The sequence below is a fragment of the Chiloscyllium plagiosum genome, chromosome 19 (genome assembly GCF_004010195.1).
Source record: "Chiloscyllium plagiosum isolate BGI_BamShark_2017 chromosome 19, ASM401019v2, whole genome shotgun sequence".
Lineage (NCBI taxonomy): Eukaryota > Metazoa > Chordata > Chondrichthyes > Orectolobiformes > Hemiscylliidae > Chiloscyllium > Chiloscyllium plagiosum.
The window spans coordinates 51,466,070-51,486,442 of record NC_057728.1 but is presented as its reverse complement, the minus strand read 5'-3'; positions in this window follow the sequence as shown (position 1 = coordinate 51,486,442).

The following is a 20,373-nucleotide window of genomic DNA, read 5'->3' as shown; positions in this document are numbered from 1 at the left end:
GTGACCAGTGGTGTCCCGGGACCACTGCTCTTTGTGATTTTTATAAATGACTTGGATAACGGAGTGGAAGGGTGGGTTAGTAAGTTTTCCGATGACACAAAGGTTAGTGGAGTTGTGGATAGTGTGGAGGACTGTTATAGGTTGCAACGGGACATTGACAGAATACAGAACTGGGCTGATTAGTGGCAGATGGAGTTCAACCTGGAAAAGTGTGAAGTGATAATTTTGGAACATTGAATTTGAAATGGTTTACAGGGTTAAAGGCAGGATTCTTGGCAGTGTGGAGGAACAGAGGGATCTTGGGGTCCATGTCCATAGATCTCTGAAAGTTGCCACCCATATTGATAGGGTTGTTAAGAAGGCATATGGTGTGTTGGCTTTCGTTAGCAAGGGGATTGAGTTTAAGAGCCACGAGGTTAGGCTGCAGCTCTGTAATGCCCTGGTTAGACCACATTTGGAATATTGTGTTCAGTTCTGGTCGTCTCCAGAAGGATGTGGAAGCTTTATAGAAGGTACAGAAGAGATTTACCAGCATGCTGCCTGGACTGGAGGGCATGTCTTATGAAGAAAGGTTGAGGGAGCTCAGCCTTTTCTCATTGGAGCGATGAAGGATGAGAGGTGACTTGATAGACGTGCACGAGATGTTGACAGGTATAGATAAATAATCAGAGACTTTTTCCCAGGGGAGAAATGTCTATCACAAGGGGGCATAATTTTAAGGTGATTGGAGGAAGGGTTAGGGGAGATGTCAGAGGTAGGTTCTTTACACAGGGAGTGGTGGGTGTGTGGAATAAACATCCAGCAGTGGTTGTAGAGTCACATACATTAGGGACATTTAAGCGACTCTTGGATAGGTACATGGATGATAGTAAAATGTGTGGTATGTGGGTTAGTTTGATCTTAGAGTAGGATAAAAGGTCAGCACAACATTGAGGGCCGAAGGGCCTGTACTGTGCTGTATTGTTCTATGTTCTATGTTCAAGCTGCCTCAGGCAGTGCATTCCAGACTTTAACCATTTGTTATGTAAGAAGAATTTTCTAAATTTGCTTTTACTTCCTTTACAAGTCACCTTTAATGAACTTCCTCTGGTTCTCAACCGTGCCGCCAATGAGAATGATGTGTCCCTGCACTCCCTTGTGGTTCTGAATACCTCTGCCTTATTCCTTTTCTCTAAGGAGAACTGTTCCAGCCTCCCCAGTTTATCCACGCAAATGAGGTCTGACACCACTCGTATGAACCTTTTCAACATCCTTTTAAAGCCATCATACCCTTTCTAAAGATAAATTTTAACATTTTCAACACTGTTATTGAGTTCACACATTGAAACTTGGGTAATTCATCATGGCCTGCGCTTTTGCAGAATGCAATTGTCCTCTCACTGACTCAGGGAAACACAGTGATGTCAATGTTTTAAGTCAGTGGCCTTTCATCAGACACACTGTCAACTCTTTTGCCCTCTCCACAGATGTTTCCTGATCTGCTGAGTATTTCCAGGATTTTCAGATCTGCAGAAATTTCCTTTTTTTTTGGAATTTGCCTTTATGTCCTTATTCACCACATTCCCACTGACCTCCTAAGCCATGTGGGAAATTTGTTGTTAATATAAATGATTTAGATACGAATATAGAAGCCATGTAAGTTTCAAACTTTAGTAAGTTTACGGATGACACCAAGGTTGGTGGTGTAGTGGACAGTGAGGAAGGTTTTCTAAGTTTACAAAGAGATCTTGCTCAGTTAAGTCAATGGGCTGAAGAGTGGCAGATGGTTTTTAATTTGGATAAATGCAACGTGTTTCTTTTTGGTAAAACAAACAAGAGCAGACTTATACAGTTAAAAGTAAGGCCTTGGGTATTATTGTGGAACAGAGAAACTGAGAGGTTTAGGTATGTAATTCTTTGAAGTTTCATCACATATAGATAGTGTGTTTAAGAAGGTGACTAGCTTCATTACTCAGGCCTTTGAGTTTAGGAGTTGGGACGTTGGTGAGGCCTCTTCTGGAGTTTGTGTCCAGTTCTGGTCGCCCTGTTATAGGAAGGATGTTATTAAGGTGGAGAGGGTTCAGATGAGATTTATCAGGATATTGCCAGGAACTGAGGGTTTGAGTTATGGGGAGAGGCTGAATAGGCTGGAACTGTTTCCCCTGGAGTGTAGGCAATTATGTACCTTATGTAGTTTTATAAAATCACGATGGGTACAGATAAGATGAATGGCAGGTGTCTTTTCCCTGGGGTGAGTGATTCAAGATCAAGGGCACATTTTTAAGGTCAAAGGAGAGAGCTTTAAAAAAGATATGAAGGGCAATTTCTTTATGTAGAGAGTACTTCGTATGTGAAATGGACTTCCAGAGGAAGTGGTGGAATGTGGGTACAGTTATAATGTTTAAAGACGTTTGGACAAGTACATGATTAAGAAATGTTTGCAGGGCCAAGTGCCAGCAGGTGGGATTTAGTTTGGGATTCTGTTCAGGATGGACTGGTTGGAACCAAAGGGTCTGTTTCCATGCTGTATGACTCTTTGACTCTATAACACATAACAATTAAATAAGTAACAACAGATGGCACCTACACAGCATTGATAACAGCTCAGGGTGCTTCATAGGAGCACTATCAGAAATGAAACTTTACATTGAGCCACAAAAAGAGATATTAGGCCAGATGGTCAATAAACCCTATTCAGTAAAAGCTTTAAAAGATCTTAAAGAGATCTGAGATGGAGAAAGAGTCGAAGGGAGTTTCTCGAAATGGAGAAAGGTGACCAGTGGTATTCCACAGAGGCCAGTATTGGGGCCATTGTTGTTTGTAATATACATAAATGATCTGGAAAAGGGCACTGTCGGTATGGTCAGCAAGTTTGTAGATGACACAAAGATTGGTGGAGTAGCAGAAAGCATAAGGGACTGTCAGAGAATACAGGAGGATATAGATAGACTGGAGAGTTGGGCGGAAAAGTGGTAGATGGCTTTCAATCCAGACAAATGTGAGGTGATACATTTAGGCAAGTCTAATTCTAGAGCGAACTATACAATGAATGGAAGCGCCTTGGGAAAAGTTGATGGGCAGAGAGATCTGGAAGTGCAGGTCCATTGTATACTGAAGGTTGCTGCACAGGTGGATAGAGTGGTCAAGAAGGCATGTAGTATGCTTGCCTTCATTGGCCGGGGTATTGAGTATAAGAGCTGGCAAGTCATGTTAAAATTGTACAAGACATTAGTTCGACCACATTTAGAATACTGTGTACAGTTCTGGGTGCCACATTACCAAAAGGATGTAGATGCTTTGGAGAGGGTGCAGAGAAGGTTTACAAGGATGTTGTCTGGTATGGAAGGTGCTAGCTATGAAGAGAGGTTGAGTAGGTTATTTTCACTAGAAAAAAGGAGATTGACGAGGGACCTGATTGAGATTTACAAAATCATGAAGGGTATAGACAAGGTGGATAGAGACAAGCTTTTTCCCAGGGTGAGGGATTCAATAATGAGAGTTCATGCTTTCAAGGTGAGAGGTAGAAAGTTTAAGGGGGATACATGCGGCAAGTACTTCACACAGAGGGTGGTGGGCGTTTGGAATGCGTTGCCAGCAGAGGTGGTAGAGGCAGGCACGGTAGATTAATTTAAGATGCGTCTGGGCAGATGCATGAGTAGGTGGGGAGCAGAGGGATACAAATGCTTAGGAATTGACCAACAGATTTAGACAGTACATTTGGATAAGCTCAGGCTTGGAGGGCTGAAGGGCCTGTTCCTGGGCTGTAAAATTTCTTTGTTCTTTGAAAGGTTTCGGGAGGATACAATTAAAAATGGAGATGTGCAGAGGGCCAAAATCGGAAGTAGGTGGACCCCTTGTTGTTATTATAATCAAAGTGTTTAGACATGTTATATGACATACACCTAGCGACTTTGATCAGACCCTTGGAAGGTTGCAAGGCTACAAGAAGTTCCAGAGACAGGGAGGAGACAGAGAATGCAATTGCTCAGGCTGTCATTTAGAATTCAGTCTGTGAAACTTTCTGCTTTCTACAAGCTGTTACACAGGCCCCTTGGGATATTGAGTTGAGAGTGTGTTGCTGGAAAACGTACAGCAGGTCAGGCAGCATCTGAGCAGCAGGAAATCGATGTTTCGGGCCAGTGCCCTTCATCAGGATATTGAGCCTTGTTGATTATAAGCTGCAGGCAATAGCTGCAGATTCAGAGCAAAGTGGCTGACTCTTAACTGCCCTCTGAGCAATTAGGTTTGGGGAATAAATGCTGGCCCAACCAATGATGCCCACATCCCATAGATGAATTAAAAAAGGCACAGGTTCATAGCCAGGGGAAAATCTTGGAAAGCAGTTCAGTGGTTCTTGTTTACAATAGATGCTGAGCTGTTTCCTGTGATTCTTGCGCTGGTCTGAATGACATTACCATTGAGCTGCTGTCTTCAGATGGGATTGGGGTTAGTACCAGTGACTAAAGAAAGCAAGACATGTTGAAGGGATTGGGCAGTATGTTCAGCAAGATACTGTTTGTTGGATGGTGAAGATGATAGTGTTTTCAATCCCATCCCTGTGTCTGCCAAGGGCTGTCAATGGATCTGTCATTCAGACTCATAAGCTGTTTCTCATTAATCCTTCTCTGAATGCTTTTGCTGGTTTACAAGAGGTACAGGGTGGTTTGGTTGCTTATAAAAGATCTCTGACTGTTAATTAAAAGTCACAGCTGACAGTAACTCGTGATGGAAAGATAAACTTATTTCCTTCAGGCTTGAAATGGCTTTAACTGCGGAGAATAAGAAGAACTCCCTACTTGCTGCTGGGTTGAAGGCTTCTCTCTATCTTGTCCTTCACTTCAAGAAGTTCAGCTACCTGAGAACTAATCATGTAGTTGTTGTTAGACAGAAAACCTTTATCATTGGTAATTGGTCCCGAGTCCACAACCCAATGCACCATCAAAGCTCCATTTGACCAACTCTTTGGCTCCAGTTTATTTGCAACCACTGCTGTGATCCACAGCTGTACAAACCATCTTCACAATAAATACCAGGTAATTTGCTTTCAAGCCTTTCAGTAATCCTGGAAATCCTTGTTTTAAAACAGTTCTTTTCTTATTTCACCACACAATTAAACATATAGAGAAAAGTACAATATTTACACTTTTCATAACCTCAAGATCTGTTAATGTACTTTATAGCCAGTTAAATAATTTTGAGATGTGGTCATGATTGCAATGTAGGAAATATATCAGCCTATCTACACACAAATCCCATAAACAACAAGGTGGTAATGCCCAGATAATCTGCTTCTGTGATGTTAGTTTTAGGATAAATATTGACCACCATGCTGTAGGTATCTCCCCCCCTGTTCTGCTTCACAATAGTGCTAGGAGGTCATTCACACCTACCTGAGAGGGCAGAAGAGGATATTGTTTATCATCTTATCCAAAAGACTTCACATCGCAGGAAGGTGATGGCTTAGTGGTACTATTGCGAGGCTATTAATCCAGAAACGCAGGAAATCTTCTCAGGACCTGGGTTCAAATCAATATTTGAATTTGAATTCAAAAATAATCTGGAATTAAGAGTCTAATGATGACCATGAAACTATTGCTGATTATCAGGAAGGAAGAACCCATCTGGTTCACTCATGCCTTTTAGGGAAGAAAATCTGCCAGATCCACAGCAATGTGGTTGGTTCTTAACTGCCCTTTGGGCAATTAGGGATAGGTGATAAATGCTGGTGCAGCTAATGATGTCCACATCCCATGAGTGAATTTAAAAAGATCTGACAGTGCAATACTCCCTCATTATTGACCATCTAACTAGAGTGCTCCTTCAATACTGATCCTCCAACAGTACAGCACTCTTTCAATACTGATCCTCCAACAGTGTAGTGCTCTCTCAGCATTGACACCATAACAGTACAGCACTCCCCCAGCAGTGTCCTGACAAATGAGCCAAGCTGACAGGTCATGGAAACAGAAGCAAGAGATACTAAGACCTGCAAAACTGATCAGACTCAGTACCACAAGCATGACTGTTGTGAGAGATGTCCACAGCTGGTTCTGCTAGGATCTTCTTTGGGCATACTTGCTGCCACCAAACCTTCTGGTAATGCAACTCTAAGAGACTTACTGGTATTAACTGGTGAAGGATTAACCACTAATACGTCTTTGGCAAAGGAGCCACATACTTAAGTATGTGACCTATTATATCTTCCCTTCAGTCAAAGATGTTTTTGGGATAAATATTGGTCACCATGCTGCAGACATCTCCCCCCTGTTCTGCTTCACAATAGTGCTACAGGGTCATTCGCACCTATCTGAGAGGGCAGAAGAGGATATTGTTAGCAATTAAAGTTCAACCAAAACAATTTCAAGTGCAAGTGATGCAGGGAACCTTTGTGAGACTTAACATAGGGGCAGCATGGTGGCTCAGTGGTTAGCACTGCTGCCCCAGGGCCCCAGGTTCAATTCCAGTCTCAGGTGATTGTCTGTGTGGAGTTTGCACATTCTCCCCGTGTCTGTGTGGGTTCCCTCCGGGTGCTCCGGTTTCCACCTGCAGTCCAAAGATGTGCAGGTCAGGTGAATTGGCCACGCTAAATTGCCCATAGTGTTAGGTGCATTAGTCAGAGGGCAATGGGTCTGAGTGGGTTACTCTTCGGAGGGTTAGTGTGGACTTGTTGGGCCAAAGGGCCTGTTTCCACACTGTAGGGAATCTAATCTGAAGTTTGTTTTTATAAATTGCAAAAGAGTTAATGTTTTAGTTTGAGATGAAATGTTTATGGTTAATTCAAAATGTTAACTCTGTTCCCCTGTCCGCAAACCCTGCCAAACCTGCTGAAAAATTCCATAATTTTCTGACTTAGTTTCAGATTTCCATCATCTGCTGTAATTAATTTCATGTTATTAGAAATTTCCTCTCTCTCTCAATATCATTTAACACGTACTGAAAGTACTGACTATTAAGAGCTCTTGACTCCTATTCTTAACATTTCATTATTCCTTATTCATTACCTTAAATGCAAGACCTGATGTACTGATGGAGCAGCACATTTTGCATAGAGGATTGCAGCAATAATTCTGTAAATATCAGATTTTAGAATCACAATTCTCCCCTTTACCATGATGCCCTGTTCAAACTTCACTGTCCATTCTTCCCCATTTCAAAATATTTACCCAGCAATTGAATATCTCCCTTTACAAATACTGGCACTGTGGAGGTTTTGCACAAAGATAAATTTAATGTTTGAGAAGCTGCAGTGAAATGCCATTTGCTATGTGCTTTGAAATAAACCACGCTTGGTCTAATCAGACTTTCAATGGCCAATCTGTTCACTGTGGTACCACTAGAGATTTTTCTTCATGTGTTTACACTGTTTCGTGACACAGAAATTGTCTTTATTGTACTCTGATTTATCAGTCTGTTAATCTCTCTTGCTCACAACCAGAGTGCAGAGCATTACTCTCACGGTGTAATCACATGAAAATCTGTTTGTTCAGACAGTGAGAGGTCAGCTTTCAGTGTTAATAGGACCAATTATAGAACACTGGGCTGGCAGCAGACTGGATCGATGTCTTGGGAATTCTGACTGCCTTGTATTAATAATCTGATTATTGGAAGGCAATGAGTAAAGAAAACTATAATGAGTCCCTGAGCAAATTTAAATTGATATCTCTTGCATTTGTAAGAATTTTTCAGCCCTACCTTATAATAAGGAATCAGAAAACATAATGCCATTACGTGTCTGTGCACTGACACTGGGAGCATTGAGCCTTTTCTACTGAGGTGATCTTATTGAGTAAAAGACTAATACCTACACTGACAACATAGGACAGACCAGTTATTGTATCTCATTCTCCAAAGCTGGACAAGATTTAAGAAGAGAAAAATGCTTAATATTTCAGATTAATGACCTTGCTTCATTTTGAAATAAAGTTAACTCCATTTATTTCACCTTTTGTTTTTTAGTATTCAGCAGGTTGTGCTATATTAATAATTAAATAACAGGAAATAACTGCAGTGAGTAACACGCCTCCTGACTCCCCAAACCTGTCCACCAACTACAAGGCACAAGGCAGGAGTGTGATGGAATATTCCCCACTTGCTTGGATTGGTGCAGCTCCAACAACACTCAATAATCTTGACACTACATCCAGGACAAAGCAGCCCCCTTGATTGGCATCACATCCAGAGGCATCCACTCCCTCCACCACTGACACTCTGTAGCAGCAGTGTGTACTATCGACAAGATGCACTACAGAAAATTTCCAAAGAAGTTCAAACAACACCTTCCAAACTCATGACCACTTCCATCCAGGAGAGAGCCAGGACATACATAGGAACATCACAATCTGCAGTCTCCCCTCCAAGCCATTTACCATTCTGACCTAGAGTCATAGAGATGTTCAACACAAAAACAGACCGTTCAGTCCAACTCGCCCATGCTGACCAGGTATCCTAAATTAATCTAGTTCCATTTGCCAGCATTTTACCCATATCCCTCTAAACCCTTCCTATTCATATACTCATCCAGGTACCTTTTAAATGTTGTAATTGTACCAGCCTCCACCACTTCCCCTGGCAGCTCATTCCATTCACACACCACCCTCTGTGAGAAAAGGTTGCCCCTGACGTCCATTTTAAATCTTTCCCCTCTCACCCTAAACCTATGCCCTTTGGTTTTGGACTCCCCTACCCTGGGAAAAGACCTTAGCTATTCATCCTAACCATGACCCTCATGATTTTATAAACCTCTATAAGGTCATTCCTCAGCCTCCGATGCTCCAGGGAAAACAGTCCTAAACTATTCAGCCTCTCTGTGTAGTTCAAATCCTCCAACCCTGGCAACAGTTTTGTTTTCAAGTTTCACAACATCCTTTCTACAGCGGGGAGACCAGAATTGAATGTAGTATTCCAAAAGTGGGATATAAAGTGCCTTTTCTTCACTGGTGCTGGGTCAAATCCTGGAATTCCCTCCCTAAGGCCATTGTGGGTACAGCACCTGGACTGCAGCAGTTCAAGAAGGAGCTCACCACTGGCTTCTCAAGGGGAACTAGGACAGACAATAAATTCTGGCCTGCCAGTGACACCCATGTCCCATGAGTGAATAAAAAAATTGAAGAAACTCAGCAGGTCTGTCAGCATCCACGGTTAGAGAAATGGTGTTAATGTTTCAAATCTGATATGACTCCTCTTCGGGACTGGAGCATGCTGCTCATAAGGCAAATTCTTTTTTTAAAAAATGAGAACAGCTTATGAGTCTGAATGACAGATCCATTGACAGCCCTTAGCAGACACAGGGATGGGATTGAAAACACTATCATCTTCACCATCCAACAAACAGTATCTTGCTGAACATACTGCCCAATCCCTTCAACATGTCTTGCTTTCTTTAGTCACTGGTACTAACCCCAATCCCATCTGAAGACAGCAGCTCAATTGTAATGTCCTTGGCTAATAACCAGTGGCTCAGATTACTACTGTGAGTACATGGGCCTAGATTCCACCATTGCAACATGTGAAATGTAATATTATAATACAATTATTTTAATGGAGTTAGTGACAAAGTCAGGTTCATGGCAGCTGGTGGAATTCATGTAATAAATCTGAAACTGATGCTTAGTCTCACTATTGATCATTAAAATGTAACTATCATTGTCATAAAAACCAATCTGGTTCACTAATATCCTTTAAGGAAGGAAATCTACTGTCCTTACCTGGTCTGGTCTGTGTTGACTCCACACCCACAGCCGTATAGTAGATTCTAACTGTCCTCTGAAATAGCCTTAATTTTGTGACAATCTCCTCTGAATGACGTTTTCTGGCTCAACATCTCCAGATATTCAACTCAAAAATCAAGGCTGCTACTCTCAGTGTTGAAGGGGTGCTGCACAGTCAGCAGTGTTGGACAGATGACCCATTTACCTTCGCTGCTGGACAGAAAGAATCCCAGACTGCTATTTTCAAGAAGAGTTACCCATGCTGTTCTGAGCAAAACAACTGTCCTCCCAAAAATAAACAGATAATCTGGTCATTAGCATATTGGTGTTTGTGGGGGCTTTCAAATTGGCTGACCCATTACTTATATGACAGCAGTTACTACACTACCTGTTGGCTGGAGAGGACTTTGTGCTGTCCATAGTCCTGAAAAGGGCTTTTGCAATGCATCTACAGAATACGATAAGGAGCAGATGCTCTACTGTGTTAATATGAGCCGTGTTTTTGATGGTTCACCTTGGAGGTGAACATGATGTTCAGTAACAGTGAGAACAAGCATCGGTGAAGCCGTTAGGTCACTTAGCTCAAATTAGCTCTCATCAAACTGTCTCCTGCTATAAAGGAACAATGATATCTCTGACTAAACAGAAGAATTAAAAGGGATCCTGTTGCAGCTTTGGAAAGCTGAGCACACATGATGTGCCCTGGAGTTGGAAGCAGATTGAAGTCTTTGCTGTTTTAATATAGCACTTTGGCAGATTCTTTTAATAGCATACATGCACCACAAAAACAGCTTGCATTTATGTAGCAACTTTAAAATGTCCCAAGGTACGATACTGGAGCTTCATTGGATAAAATTTACACAAAATCAAATATTGAATGGTGATAATTTTTTAAGGATGGAATTACAGAGTTTAGGGCCCAGATAGCTAAAGACTAGTGAGAAGCAACAATGGACCAAAGTTCCTTTGATAACACTTTCCATGGTGGCTCAGTGGTTAGCACTGCTGCCTCACAGCACCAGGGTCCCAGGTTCAATTCCAGCCTCAGGCGACTGTCTGTGTGGAGTTTTCACATTCTACGCGTGTCTGCGTGGGTTTCCTCTGGTGCTCCAGTTTCCTCCGACAGTCCAAAGATGTGCAGGTCAGGTGAATCAGCCATGCGAAATTGCCCGTTGTGTTAGGTGCATTAGTCAGAGGGAAATGGGACTGGGTGGGTTACTCTTCGGAGGGTCGGTGTGGAATTGTTGAGCCGAAGGGCCTGTTTCCACACTGTAAAGAATCTAATCTCACAACCTCTTCCATCTAGAAGAACAAGGGCATAGGAATGCAAGTTCCCTTCCAAGCCACTCACCACTTGGAAATATACCGCTGTTCCTTCACTGTCAGAGTCAAAATCCAGGAACTCCCTCCCTAATAGCACTGTGGGTATGCATGCATCCCATGGACTGCAGTAGTTCATGAAGCCAGCTCACCACCATGTTCTCCAGAACAGTTACAGGCAATTTATGCTGGCCTTGTCAATAACAAATAAAAAAAAAATGCTGGCTCTATGTTCAGATTCCAATACTTAAGCAATCTCTTTCTGTAGTGCACTTTTTTTCAGAGAGTTGAAGATTAAAGTTCCGATGGAATGTTCCAGAATGACACTATCAGGAGCTGAGAAGTTAGGCCTAAATTCAACTCAACATGGATGGAGAAAGTGGAAAGATCCTTCTGTCTGTCTGTAAGGAAGGCATTGGTTCATGAGGATTCCAAAGATATTTGAATTACAAAGTCCTTAAATCACAGAAATAGACCATTTAGCCTATCATGTCTCAATAATGATCATGCTCTTCACTGTTTAACAGACCAAGAGCCATGTAGTAAATTAGGCAGGACAATACTTTTAGAAGTTTATAATGGTTTTTTTTGTTATGGCATGTGCCTTTAAGAAGGATTTATTTTGTCATGTTTCTTTTGAAAGCAAGTGTTGTAAACATGGAGCTGAACTGTCTGTTCTGAGCCCAGCCATCTTTTTTATTAAGAATTTGGAACAATAGAAGCAACATGAAGGGGTGGGGCCAAGCTCCCACAGAACCAGGGATTTTAGTTTTAGTTTTTAACTGTTGATGGGGTTCTGAAGCTGGATGTGGAAGCTTTTATTCCTCTCTCTGTTACAGCTAAAAGCTGAGGTTCTCTTCCTGCTGCTAGAATTGCATGTTAGACAGTCTATTTTACTTAATGTGCCTTTGCCAATGGTGTGTTTATGGGATGTTACTATATTGGAGCAATTGCTGTTTAGTAGTTAAATAGTCCATTATTCTGTTCAGTTTTCCAATAAAGTTAAGTTATTCCAATTCTTCTTTCTTTTGCTTATATTTTGACTGTAGTGTAATAGAAGATAGGGACAATAAGGAAGGGAACAGAATCAAAGTAATGTTGAAGGGGGAGATAATACACTCCACCCCTTGCCACTGCACCCCTCCTCCCACCACCACTGGTATCCACCCCTCCATTTTGAGGGCAAGGAACCCAGCTCTTAAATACAAAGTCTAATCATCCAACCCAATAAGTGTCAACCACTTCAAACAACTCTGGAGCTGTCCCATTTGACACTAAAATCAACTTATGTTAATACCACTGAAATTCATAAGCCTCTTCCCATACCCTTTCATCTGATTCAATGAACATTTGGGTGGCACAGTGGCACAGTAGTTAACACTGCTGCCTCACAGCGCCAGAGACCTGGGTTCAATTCCTACCTCAGGCAACTGTCTGTGTGGAGTTTGCACATTCTCCCCATGTCTGCGTAGGTTTCCTCCAGGTGCTCCAGTTTCCTCCCAAATTTCCAGTCCAAAAATGTGCAGGTTAGGTGAACTGGCCATGCTAAATTGCCTGTAGTGTTAGGTGAAGGGGTAACTGTAGGGGAATGGGTCTGGGTGCGTTGCTCTTTGGAGGGTCAGTGTGGACTTGTTGGGCCAAAGGGCCTGTTTCCACACTGTAAATAGTCTAAACATATCCTTCCATTAATTTCTCCCTTGTGTATTTATGTAACTTCACCTTAAATACCTCCATGATATTCAACTCAACTACTCCTCGTGGTAGTGAAATCTACATTCTCACTACACCTTTGAGTATGGATGTTTTTGGTTTCCTGATTTCCCTATTGGGTTAATTTGTGACAATTGTACATTCAGGGCTTTTTAAAAATATTCAATCAATTTTTCCTAATCAATCTAGTCAGAGATGTTATTATACACTGCTGGACCAGGTGTGATTTGAACTTGTTTCAGGGTAGGGAAACTAGCACTGTGACACAGGAGGGCCCTGGTCTAATCTACAATTGTAATCATCTGCTAACCTACCAAACTATTTCATGACTTAAAGGTCTTTAGAATAAAGTGCCCAAAGCAGTTATTTTATTAATCAAATCCTCTCAATATCATTATAGTAAATCATTTTTGCACATTCTCTTGATATCCAGTGGAGACCATAGTTGTTCACAGTACTCCATAGGCAGCCCAATCGATGTTCAATTCATGCTCAACGTAACTATCCTGGTCAATTCCTCCACAATCCTTTAGCAAGGAGAACTTTCTTATAATTTCTAATCTTATTCAAAATTTGTTTCTATATGAAGTCTCATTGTATAGAATCATCATAAAAATTAACTCTCATGCTGTATAAAGTTCCTTTATTTGTTTACTAGCTTCCAAATCTTTTCCTGTGAAAATTATACCATAATAAATGTATACATGGTCACATTAGTGTTCAGTGTATAGAAAATTGTGGCAGAGCATGAATTTGACGCAAACACTGGAGCCATATGCTAGGTTGAGATCCCGATTATTTATAAATTTTGTAACTTGTCCTCTAATCAGGCCACAAGTGCGAGACTGCGAGTCTCTCAGCAGAAGTGAAGAAACACTGAGGCTGAGCAAAACTCAGTCTGAAATCAATTAATCAAATATTCAGAAGGATAATCGAGGAGTGTAGAATGAGTCATTTGAGTATTCGCATAATGCAGCCTGCACCCCCAGCAGGAGAGTTTTGTTGCAAACCATAAACTGTGAGCTGACAATGTTGCTCCCTGCTGCATTTTCTACCATTTAATTGCCAATACTGCAAACCCTAATGTTACAAAATACGTCATCTCCTGTTGCAATGTCAATCAAGAATTGTCAAAAATAAAGTATCAGAGGATGATAATTATGTGTAATTATATTTATGGAATTCTGTCTGTAATTATATTAAAACCTAAATGATTTTTGTTCACAGGGTGAGAGCATTGCTGGCTATTTCTCATTTCTAATTACCCTGGAGAGGGTGGTTGTGAGTTGCCTTCTTGAACCACTGCAGCAAATGGAGTATGGACACTTACAGTGCTGTTAGGGAGGAAGTTGCAGGAATTTAACCCAGTAACACACAAGGAATGGTGATGTATTTCCAAAACAGGATGGTAAGTAATTCAGAAATGAACTTGCAGGTGGTGGTGTTCCCAAATACCAGGTGCCCTTGTTTTCCTAGGTAGTACTGGTTGTGGATTTGAAGGATGATTTAAAGGATCTTTGGTGAATTTCTGCAGTGCATTTTGTGAGTCATATACACTGCTGCTATTGAGTGATGTTGGAGGGAGTACACTATTGAAGGTGCTAATCAAGCAGTTGCTTTGTCCTGGATGTGTCAAGCTTCTTGAGTGCTGTTGGAGCTGCATTCATCCAGGCAAGTATTCCACCACATTCCTGCCTTGTAACTTATAAATGGTGGACAGGTTTTGAGGATTCAGGAGGTGAGTTACTCACCACAAAATTCACAGCCTCTGACCTGCTGTTCCATATTTAATTCCTGATATTTAATTGGCTGATCCAGTTCAATTTCTGATGGATGACATACCCCAGCGTGTTGCAGTGCTGGTAACACCAGCAAATGTCAAAGGGAGATTATTAGACTCTCTCTTGCTTGAGATGGTCATTACCTAGCACATTACTTATTGCATTCCTTTCTTTAACATTTCTCACTTTGTTTAAATATGCAGACAATATATAGGAATTCAAGAAAACCTGAATCAATTGTGAAAAGTCATTATTTTCAAATTGTAGCACCAAATTCATTGATTAGTGAACAGTGAGAAGTTAGGATTCTTTGAAGCTGTGATCCTGGAGGGCTGTAATCCTTTGTGCAAGGATTGGAATAAAAGCTTGCAGTTATTCTAATAAATTATAAAATATCTAGCATAGAACTATCTAAAGTTTTATATATTGAAAAATCACTCAACTTTCACCAACACACTAAGATTAATGTCTGTTTAATATTCCTCCCTTTTCAGTTTTTGCTGCCATGTTATCTATAGGAACATTTCAAAACATGAATTTTGTAAAACAAAACACTGCAATTTCTTTTAGTTTCAAAACCCCTGTCTCTGTCCATCAGTCACAGGCAATTCTCTGACCTTTTTTAAAATTTCATTCAAAGTTCAATATTTTTCTTTGGACATAGCGAAACATTTGTTTTTGGAAAATGTATTATGGTGAAATGACAACGTTGTAAAGCTCCAGATAAATATGATTTTCCTTCCTTTAAATTCAAGAGGTGCCCAGAGCACCATCTAGTGAGCAAATCAGCCCAGTGTCCGAACTACCTATCTGCACTGAGTCAGTCAGTCTCCTTCATATCCATTACTGACAGGGGTGATCACTCTACAAATCTTTCAGCAATTATTAATGCGACAAGAGGTACTAATGGAAAATAAATCATACAGACGGAAAGAGACGGACACAACATGGGTTATAGTTAGATTTATTGCTGGCTGCAAACACATCAGCCAAACTCTTCCAACATTTGAATCTGGTTTTAGACATGGGCTTAAATTACATTGCAGGGTCATTGAGGATTATGGGCAACCAGAACTGAACCATTCAGAGAGAAAATTGTGGAGTCGGTATAGGGGAGCCACGTATTGAATAGTTTTCCTATAATGGCGTTAATGCTTCATAACTCTCCAGGAGACTTTGCCCATTTCTCTTAACTCAATTGATAAACAAAAATCTGAGATTTTAAATTTAAAAAATGTTCTAAGCTTATTGCCATTCATAGAAGATAATTTCAATTTTTATGAAGCTCTTGTGTGTGGAAATATTTCTCAGTTTTACTCCAAACTTTTAGCCAATACTAAATTTTCCTCTGGCAGATTTGGGCCGAAAATGTGTTGCTGGAAAAGCGCAGCAGGTCAGGCAGCATCCAAGGAACAGGAGAATCGACGTTTCGGGCATAAGCCCTTCTTCAGGAATGAGGAAAGTGTCCTGAAGAAGGGCTTATGCCCGAAACGTCGATTCTCCTGCTCCTTGGATGCTGCCTGACCTGCTGCGCTTTTCCAGCAACACATGTTCAGCTCTAATCTCCAGCATCTGCAGTCCTCACTTTCTCCTCTGGCAGATTTGGTGCAACAGGAAAAAAAGCACCTTTATATAGCACCTTTCATAACTAAAACCTTAGCACATCCTAATCCTCATCATCATTCAAGACAAAGCGACTTACCTGATTGGAACTACATCCATTAATTGACACATTCACTCTTTCCCATTTTTGTCAATAGACTCTTGGGGTTTGCTGTTTGAGGTGAGTTGGAGTCAGTTAATCCTGAAGTTAATTCTTAATTTGAGCTGGTCTTTAACAGTTTTCCAGGTCTTTTCTGATTATCCAAAGAAAGATACAGAGGTGTTTAAATGTAAAGTTCCACTTTGTCAATGGCAAGCAAGACTTTTAGAGCTCTTTTCGCAAAACTCAGATGAGGAGATGTTTTTTTTCATTTTTTTTCAGTCACAGAGTGGTGCTCCTGTGGAATTCACTACTGTAGAAAGTGGTTGAGGCCAAAATGTTATGTATTTTCAAGAAAGAGGCAGATATTGGTCTTGGGGCTAAAGGTTTCAATGGATATGGAGAGTGAGTGGGACTTGGGTATTGAGGTCAATGATCGTAATAAATGGTGGAGTAGGGGGCAAGAGGGGTCAAACTCCTGCTCCTATATTCTAATTGATATCATCTTTCACTTGATCTGTAAATTAGAACTGCATACATTGTTTGAATAGCTGTAGTTCAATAAAGCTGTCCCAGGATGCCCAATTCATGATGATGTTTCTGCTTTCCAAGCCTGCACCTTGAAGACATTGATGATGAGCCATATGCCCTGAATTTCTTGTCGGCATAAGTTAATAACTGCTCATCTTTAAGAACAAAGACTCTGTAGTCACTGTTCTGAGACCTGTTACTGATGTAATCACTGTCAGGAACAGAGTGTACTTGCCTTTCATCTTCTATATAGCACTACACTTGCTTTGCGCTGCAGCACAAAATTGCACAACTTTTTAAATTTATTTAGTTTTATTAAGGCAATCTTAGAACTTTTTTTAGCTTTGAAATATTATGCTTTCATTGAAAATAGCTTGGCTGTTTTCTTAGTTGTTAACACCCTGTCTCACAGCTTTGTACAGTCATCTGTCATCAACTGAAATTGATGCTGCTTAATCATGAGAGAATCTCTATTTGCCTGAATTCACTATTGTCCAAAACTGTTGTCTAGTTGGCCTTTGATTAGGTTTTTAAATATCTACCACCAGGATGGTCACCACTGGTATCCTGGTGTGAGTTTGCCTCTACAGGCTGTAATGCCTGATGCAGCAATACTTATCATACATCTTTTACAATAAGAAACTGCATGTTGATTTTATGTGATACATGGTAACTGTAGGAAGTATGTTTCTGATGACTGGGGAGTGCAGAACCAAGCATAGGCCATTTAGGTCTGAGATAAGGAGAGGTCTTTTTCACCCAGATAGTGGCGGGCCTGTGGAATTTCCAGCCACAAAAAACATTGAGGCCTAAAACATTGACTATTTTTGAGAGGGAGTTAGATATGCTTCTTAAGGATCTAGGGTTCAAAGGGTATGGGGAGAAAGCAGGAACATGGTACTGAGTTGGATGACCAGCTACAATCAAATTGAATGGTGGTGGACCAAACTTTGAAGGGTTGAACGACCTACTGCTCCCATTTCTATACTTCTATGTTCATGGTACTGAAGAATGCAACAGATATTTATTACAGCTAACTAATGTGTGCAAACATTACATGCCTCAGACACAAGATTGTCTGACCTAGCCTTGGTTACTTCCATCAGAGTGCCATGCTTCAAATGAATCGAGACAAGGGGAATATGAGACTGTTATCATGCAATTGTGTCACGAGCATGTTTCTTATAGGTACACTTAGACATAACACAGCAGTCCTGTGGTTGTTAAAGCTGCCACACCAATGCAAGTTCTGCTTTTAATGCCATCAATCAGAGATTCTCTCAAGGAAATTTTTAAACCTGGGCTAACAGGATTGAAGTATGAGGAGAGATTGAATCAGTTAGGATTATATTCGCTAGACTTTGAGGGATCTCATAAAATTCTATAAAATTCTCACAGAAATATACAGGGTAGACACAGGAAGGATGTTCCCAATGACAGGAGACTCCAGAACCAGGGGCCAGAGTCCACTGTGATGGGGTAAACCATTTAGGACTCAGATGAGGAGTAATCTCTTCTCCTAGAAAGTGCTGAACCTGTGGAATTCACTACCAAGCGGTCCAGGCCACAACATTGTATGCTTTCAAGGAGTTAGCTATAGCACTTAGTGCTAAACGCATCAAATGAGACGGAGAAATCAGAAGCAGTCTATTGAATTTGGTGATCAGCACTGATCATGATAAATTGTGTATCAGGCTCAAAGGGCCAAATGGCCTACTCTTGCTCCTATTTTCCATGCTTCTGTGTAAACCACTATTTGTTCCCATACCAGCATTTGTTAATGCCCACCAGCTACCTCTTTCTACCCTACCTGAGAGCAAAGGAATCTATGAGACCTGGGATATTGGTTACAGTATGGGAAGGTGCCAGGAACTCAGAGGGAATCTTAACCCATCAAGGCTGAGCCACAACAGAGACCAAAAGATGAATCTACTCCCTGATCTGGTTAGGCTACTTAGGTTTGTCTTTACAAGATGGAGCAGTTATGCTCAAGCCCAGGTCTCATTGGAGATGGAGCATCAGTGTCCACCAATACTCGCCACGCCTTTACGGAGACACGGGCACCACAGGGATGAAGTGCTTTATTACCCCTCAACTCTATTTTGATTTCATCCTTACCCAGCCCCTTCACTTTTTTTTCACATAAGCATTATCTATATTGGGCTTTGTTGTAACTGATTCCCTGGTCATATGGAGGTTTGCCTGGTGGTGGGAAACGTTGAATAAAATCTTTTGCACATGATGCCTTTTCATTGAATCGCTGCACATACACACACAAACACAACACGGGTGTTGTGGGGAGCAAACACTACTGTTCTGTGGGAGTGGAGGGGGGGGTGAAGAAAGGCAATTGAGGGCGCAGGACACCAGCCGTTCACAATTTACAGCAATTTCGGATAAAACGACCGATTTCAAACAGAAATTCCACACCCCAGAGGGCTCACCAAGACTGTAAGGAGTTACATTACAGGGGGCGGGGCTTCAGTTCAAGATTGTTACATTCCAGGGGGCGGGGCTTCAGTTCATGGTTATTACATTCTAAGGGGCGGGGCTTCAGTTCAAGTTGCGACATTCCACAGGAGCATGTCCACTGACAGCGGGCGGGATACATGAAGGCGGGGCCACACTGTGGTTGGGGCTATAAGTGGAGATGGATTGCATTTTGGGGATAGGGCACTATAAATCTGAGCGGGGCGGAAAGAGACTTGGGCTGAAGGGGGTAGAGCAGGGATATATCGTGTGCAACAACAAAAGCAGAAATTGTTAGAAAAGCTCAGCAAATCTGGCAGCATCTGTGGAGAGAAATCAGAGTAAACGTTTCGGGTTCTTAGAATTGCTGCCGGATCTGCTGAGCTTTTCCAGCAAATTCTGTTTTTGTTTCTGGCTGACAGCATCAACAGTTCTTTCAGGTGGCGTGGGGGCGGAGCTCCAGTCTAGGGGGCGTGGCTACAGGCCAGGGGTGGGGCTGCAGGCCAAACGCGAGGCTCCGGGCCGGGGCGTGCTAGAGTTGAAGGAGCGGGGCGTAGATAAATACTGGAACCGGGTTCAAGGCGGACTCCGTGAAGGGTGCGGCGCTTTCAGGTACTGAGGGAGGGCTACGGGGAAAAGTGTGTCCGAGTGTGTGGATGGGTTTGTGCGGGGCTGGGCCTGAGCGACAGGAATGAGAGCTGTGCCCCTCCTCGGCCATGGGGGCGGGGCTACAGTGAGGGGGTGTGGCTGTTATCCGTCACCAGAGGGAGCGGTGTTACACTGTGGGGCGGGGCTACAGTGAGGAGGTGTGGCTATTATTCCGTCACCAGAGGGAGCGGGTTTACACCGTGGGGCGGGGCTACAGTGAGGGGGTGTGGCTGTTATTCCGTCACCAGAGGGAGCGGTGTTACACTGTGGGGCGGGGCTACAGTGAGGAGGTGTGGCTGTTATTCCGTCACCAGAGGGAGCGGTGTTACGCTGTGGGGCGGGGCTACAGTGAGAGGGTGTGGCTGTTATTTCCGTCACCAGAGGGAGCGGGGTTTCCCTGGGGGCGGGTTTCGGGATTGGCCTGTTCCCCCCACCCCAGAGTTGGGGGCGGAGAGAGGATGGGGCCCTCCCATTGGCCGGTTGCGGGAGAAGGTAGGGCCTGGAAGCCTGCTGCGGCGATGGGACG